This window comes from Crassostrea angulata, chromosome 2 (assembly GCF_025612915.1).
Source record: "Crassostrea angulata isolate pt1a10 chromosome 2, ASM2561291v2, whole genome shotgun sequence".
Taxonomy (NCBI): Eukaryota; Metazoa; Mollusca; class Bivalvia; order Ostreida; family Ostreidae; genus Magallana; species Magallana angulata.
In genome coordinates, this window is record NC_069112.1 from 15521397 (window position 1) to 15528419 (window position 7023).

At 33.8% G+C, this 7023-nt stretch overlaps 1 pseudogene; it reads left to right on the forward strand.

The window, feature by feature from the left end:
• Positions 1-1467: 1467 nt before the first annotated feature.
• On the forward strand, positions 1468-3892 carry LOC128173947 (uncharacterized; annotated as a pseudogene).
• The last annotated feature ends 3131 nt before the right edge of the window (positions 3893-7023 follow it).

Below are 7023 nucleotides of genomic sequence, written 5' to 3' on the forward strand. Positions count from 1 at the left end.
TGTGGTGTTTTAACTTGAAATATTTTAGGACAGAATAATCACTGTTCATTATTTTTAAATACATGTATTTGACAGTTTTTAATTAAGCCCTTAAATTTATACCTCTTGATAAAAGAGTTATCTGTTTTTATTTAATCTTTGCATATATGAAACATTTAGAGTGCTTTATTTACAGTGGGATTGTCTGATTGTGAACAGCTGTCTAATAGTGTGCTACATGTACGTAGTAATTTACTAGAAATAATGCATGTTTATGTTTTAAAGTTTTACACACAAAGTCCTTTTAAATATGATGGGGAGAAATGTAGTGAATATTACCATCGGGTTCGGAATTCCGTGAACAAGGTTCAGATGTTACCTGTACCTTACCCGAGTTGGACGTAGATTTTATCCGTCAGACTTTAGAGGTATTTAACAACTCATAACTCATATTTTTTGAGTATCATTGACAAATACATACAGTCACAACACATGTAAAACAATAGCATGGCGCAGGTGAAAGATCAACACAATTTTAGAATATTTTATGTAAAATTGATAAAGAATATATAAGTACCAATGTGAATCGTGCTTGGAAAACCTACGGATTTAGCCCAATTTTTTGTAAATCGCTTTTGATCAGTAAAAATGTGCAATATATTGATGATTTTGGGAATGTTGTGTAACTTCGAGGTAAACAAAGTCTCACACCTTGCTGGATGAACGTGTGTAAGGGTTTTGTTAGAAAATTGTAAATGAAGCGTTGTTTAAAAAGATGTCAAGGGAATTTTTTCCAGAAGTTCGTTTTGAATTTTTAATCGGTATGAAAAGTTGTGCAATTTTGGTAAGAATGAATAGTTATTTAATACTGTAGTGCAACCTGGATGTGCAGGTTGCGCTCGTTATGATAAGATACGGTGACGGAGACCTTCCATTGGATATGTTTTGACTTTTTTGACATAGGTTATTGGATTTTTGTAAGAAGTTTTAGCATTTCTGAAACCTAGAGATCCTCACATTTATCCCTTTGTATTTTTTAAATTATCAAATTTTATTTCTTCAGACACAGATATTTAAACATTTCACTCATGACATATGGATTAAAATTGTTAATTAAATCATGTATATTACATATACTGGTACTTTTATGAAAAAAAAACAATTGAATTGTTTTCTTATTATTTCAGATGTCAAGTTCTGCAAACAACGAAGTTTAAGAGTGCAACAAAAAGATAGACGCAGTGTTCCCAAGAAATGTAGGTCTGTCATAACAAAGCTTTCTGGAAGAACACCAGGTGACAATAATCATCTATGCAACAAATGCAGATGTATGTGCTACTACCATCTAAGACAAAAGGAGCACCCAAAGTTGGCCAAAACACAAGATTGAGGTAGGCCAGAAGTCCTTTCAGCACCTTCAGCACCTCCCTTTAGCCCAACTTCTGTTACACTGCCTTTTCCATGTACCGGTACATCAAGGGACACGATATGTGCTGCATTTGTAAACCTCCAGGACCGAAATTAGTCGTCGTTCCAGTGGATGTAAGGCATCGTATCTTTCTCTCTAAGGAGATTATCGTTCCAGCTGGATCTCGCTGTTGTCCGAACCATCTTCAGCAAAACATCAACGATCTGAACCCAATAGCAGATACCACCACTTTCAACAAGACATTAATTACTCAGTTTAGGCCTATAAAAAAAAGTTTGGTGTTTAGGGTAACGCTGATGAAAAAGTTAGGTTAGGTAGGTAGGGATTTTTTTTTATTTTATCATTTTTTTTTCTGCATGAATCCTAACAATGTTTGTTTGTGTCATATTTAAAAACAGATTTTTTAATAGAAATAATATAAAATTCACAATCGGATAAAAACAGACATCTAAAAATGGTAGGAACGGAGCATTTTTCTAGGTTAGGTTGGGTTACCCTAAACAAACCATTTTTTTTTTAAGCCTTATCAAGTTTTTGCATTCAGAAGTATTGAGAATTGAAAAAACAAGACTGAGTTTTGACAACAGTGATAGTCTTAATGACGCAGAATACATAGACCTTCTTGGGATATCCAGAGCTTCATTTCAAGATTTGCTTACATATGTTGAAGATACGAAAGTCCGATCAACCCCTTAAGATCCGTTGGTACCAGCCTGGCCATCTTCTTGATGAAACTTTGGGGAGGGGACTTGAACCGCATTCTCTCTACATTGTTTAATATTTCCAAATCCAGTGTTCACAGAAACATAAAGTCAATCAAAAGAGCTTTGATGAATCAGTGGCAGATTTGTTAAAGAAAACCTTGGATTTGGTCACATCACAAGAGAAACGGTCATCCAACAACATACTCGACCACTGGCCCTGACTCTTTTTGGTGATGCAGCAACCCAGCAGGCCATACTAGTCCTAGATGGAACATGCATCTACATTAATAAGAGAGGTAACTTTAAGTTTCAGAGACAATCGTTTAGTTTACACAAAGGCAGGCCCTTAGTTAAACCTCTGGTTATTGTGTCAACGACAGGGTACTTCATCTCTGTTATGGGTCCTTACATCGCCAAGAACAATGATGCCACCATATTAAATCATGTCATGAAAACCAACATTGAGGACATTTGCGATTGGGTCAGAGAGGAAGACATTTTTGTCATTGACAGAGGATTCAGGGACTCTCTGGACTTCCTTGAGGAGATGGGAATACAAGCACAGATGCCATCCTTCATGACAAAGGGAGAGAAACAGATGCCAACTGAAAATGCAAACTCCAGTCGACTTGTAACAAAGGTATAAAATATATGAATAAAAATTACACTTAAGTCTTAAAAAAAATGGTTCCAATTTTTATAACTGTTCAATTAATTTAGAAACTTGTATCTTCTGAGTTCTGAACCATGTAATTTTATAGCAATGCTTATACATGAACTAGCTATCATCGTACATAACATATATATTTACATCTATTTATAGATCTGGTGGGTTGTAGAATCGGTCAATGCCCGAATTTAACAGTGGCGTTATTTAGGAAAAATTCTCCCATCAAATCAAATACCGCATATTGGTGACTTTGTCCACATTGTGTGTGCCATATCTAACAGGCATGTACCCGGTACCTTTTGTATATCACTACATATAATAGTACATGTATATATATAAAGATATTAATATAAATATGCATATATATGTAATCTATACTCTTATATGCTTATTAACTGTAAGATTATACATTTAAAATAACATTAATTTTTATGACAATACAAATCTGGTTAGATATCCATATTTTATTAGATAATTATTTACATTATAACAGTTGCTTATCAATGTATTTTGTCTTAGGTATTTGAAACCTCTTTCTGCTGGTGATGCCAAAAAAGACCTGGATCTTGGTTCCAAGATGCTTTGCCTTTATCTTTCCAAGCAGGTAAATACACTGCAGAAGTGTGTGGAACTAAATAAACTAGATCGTCGAATAGTTTGCTGGGCGGAAAAAGAGGATCTTACAGATTTACCCTGCCTGGATGAGAAGCAACTCTGATCCCTTACATGTGGCACATACCAATTAAGGTTATCGCCTAGTTATGCCCAGGAGCACATTGAAGGTGACTGCGCATTCAAGTACACAAAGAGGAGCCAGGTCTATTACGAGTGCTTTAACAGAGTCGCCACGTCTCCTCCAAATCCTACTAATTGTGGATAAGATACGAAGCAGGTGAGATCTGTGGGTGGTACTGTAAATGTAGAGCTGGTGCCCGAGTGGTAGGAATGTGTGCCCATGTGGCAGCTATTCTGTGGTACGTTGGCTATGCTCGTCACCACAAGGAGGGTAAACTGGGTGTGAGTGACTGGGGTGTGTTCATCAGTGACGCTTCATTCGTCAGTGACTCCGACAATTCGAGTGACAGTGAGGAAAGTGAACCAGAGGAATGAATTAACTCCTTTGTATCAGCCTGTAATGAATTTAAGGGTTGTGTTAATATAAAGTGAATATATTTTTCAATTTTATTATTCTTTCAATGAACATTCACTTTGATTTACAGTTATCTACCAAACTCTTACTTGATTAGAAATACATGATAGTGTTTTATACTCTGTACTGACTCCGAGTCATTTTAATTTCCTACTTATATCTATAAAAGTCAATACATTTCTGCATCATCAATCAAACTATCACATTAATATTTTTTTCATCATATACTGTCATTGTTCAAACTATTTAAATACTTGTGTTGTATTAGTTTAAAATTGTTTTTAACATCATTCTGATTTGTGAAGACTGAAAGTTGTCTCAATCTGCATGTAACAAGATTGTTACAAGTAATTGTAACATGTAACAAGCTGCATTGATAGTCAAATGATAATATGACAATTGATAGTATACATGTACATCATTGATTGTAAATTTTTAAGAAAATCACTTGATTAAGATAGATAAACAGGCCAAAAAATTTGCAATTTTGGATGAAAAATTGCATTTTCAGTAAACATGAACAAAAGCTCCTTACGAATTCGAACTCAAGATCTGTGATTCAGAAGCCCAATACTTTAACCACTGAGCAACGACGGTATACAACACAATCAAACAATATAAACAGTTTAACAAAACGTTTAAATCGCCATCTTGTGACATAGTGTCTTAAAAAGTATAAGTCTAGGTGTAGTGAGGTACCTTCAGTCATTTCACCTGTATGGTCTCTTACATACATGTGGCCAGGATCAGGTGGTTTATTTAGCCAATAGTATGTTTTTATAATTTTTCCCACTTTAACTGAGTAGCCTTTGTGACAGACCAAGGCTAGGCTTCATTTGAGAAAGACCTGTTTTCTACAAGAGGCAATTTAACTTATTTATTTATTTGACCAACATATTGGAAGCAGTCAGTTATAGTAAGGGTTCTATTTTTGGTATTCTTGAACTTTAATAAATAATTTAATAGATGATAAACAAATGATATTTTCTGTTAATTGTTAAATTTTGCTAATTCTACTTTTTTAGGTTATAATACCTTATTAGCTCACCTGAGCTGAAAGCTCAAGTGAGCTTTTCTGATCACTTTTTGTCGTTCTCAAAAACCATTAGGCCAGAAAAGCTGAAAATTGTGTGGAAGCATCCTCAGATAGTGTTGATTCAAGTTTGCTCAAATCATGGTCTCTGGAGGTAAGATGGGGCCACAATCGGGGGTCAAATTTTTACATAGGAATATAAAGAGAAATTTTATTTTAAATCTTCTGATCAGAACACGACTGGCCAGAAAAGCTGTAACTTGTGTGAAGTACATGTATCATCAGGTAGGGTAGATTTAAGTTTGGTCAAATTATGATACCTGGGGGTAGGGTAGGGGTACAATGGGGAACGGTTAAACTTTACAAAGGAATATATTGAGAAAAAAAAATTCTATAAAAAAAAATTCTTAGAAAAGGTGCAACATTAGTAAAAGCAACCTTGGATAGTGTAGATTCAAATTTGTCAAAATCATATTTTTCAGGAGTAGGATGGAGCCACATGGGATGGGGGTCCAATTTTACAAAAGAAAACAGTTTAAACACCAAAATTCAAATGTTATAATAGATGGTTTAACTTATATGCAAGCATTTTGACATATTTTTGAGTCTTTGAAATTGTTTAGACTTTGGCCTCTGGGCAATTCTTGGGCTTCACAAGTTTGATGTAGGTTTATATCCCATTTGATTTAGATCTGCTTGAGAACTGTAATGCTCAATAGGTGAAATGACTATACTGTGACAAAAAGGGATCAATGATATACAGAATATTCAGGGAAAAATTGATTTTTTTATATACAGGATCTTTTAGACTACATTATCCATAATTTTTTGGTATATTACTCCGTAAAGCTGATTTTAAAATGTGTATTGTTGCTAAGGTGAGCAATGTGGCCCATGGGTCTCTTGTTAATGAAAGAATGTATTCTATAAAGTATCCCAGTTGCTCAGGTGAGCAATGTGGCCCATGGGCTTCTTGTTAATGAAAGAATGTATTATATAAAGTATCCCAGTAATTAATAGTTTTGATATCTAAGCTATATTATTTCATTTCTAATATATGTGAAAGGTTAGTAATTGTTACCATATTTAAAAGATTTAATACTTGTAGTTTATAGAGAGTACTACCATTATCAGAGTTATCAGGATTGTCATGATTGTGAAACCTTGTTCCATAAACAGGTGATCATTGCAAAGTTATCATATGTATCTTGATATAATGTAATCTACAAAAGAGCTAGATTGAAAGTTTGTTTTTATTTGATATAGAGCATATTTGTAAATTGTGTTCAAGGGCAGTAACCCTTCTTGACTGTATAATGCATTATAATCAGAGTTTTCCTTCTTTACAAGTAGTCTGATAAGTGAACTCTGAGCAGTAAATTAATGTATTTCATGAAAAAAATATTTTGAATATGATTGTATATTTTTATGCTGAAACTTATTGTAAACATTGATCATTTTTACGCTGATATATATTAATTATAGTACAGGGTTTAATCCTTTAATCCCTATACATGTATCTGAATAAATGAAGAACCCTTCAGTGGATTTGTTGCTCTTTGGTCAATTTAATGTTTGTGAATGTGTCACCATATAATTTCTATTCATTCATTAATTTAGTTTCTAAAATTGCTTCTAAAATATGTAGAGCTTCAAACTTGACTCTATAGTACATGTATGTACACGTATGTAACTATTCTCTCTCTCTCTCTCTCTCTCTCTCTCTCTCTCTCTCTCTCTCTCTCTCTCTCTCTCTCTCTCTCTCTCTCTCTCTCTAATATTTTTTATTATAGCACTCATAATGGAAATGCACAGAACTGAAACTTACACAGATGTATGCAACATTTAAAGTATAATATAAAGTTCATATATAAAGGAGTTATTTTTGATCAATCAGCTGATTGAACAGTTGAAGTGTATTTGGTGAATCGTATCAGATGATGATGCAACAATGCCAATAACATTTCTTAAACTTAAATTATTGACACCCAAAAAGTGTTACTTACTATTCTGAAGACAGCAAAACACAAACCATTAATTCTGAATAAGCCTCTGCAT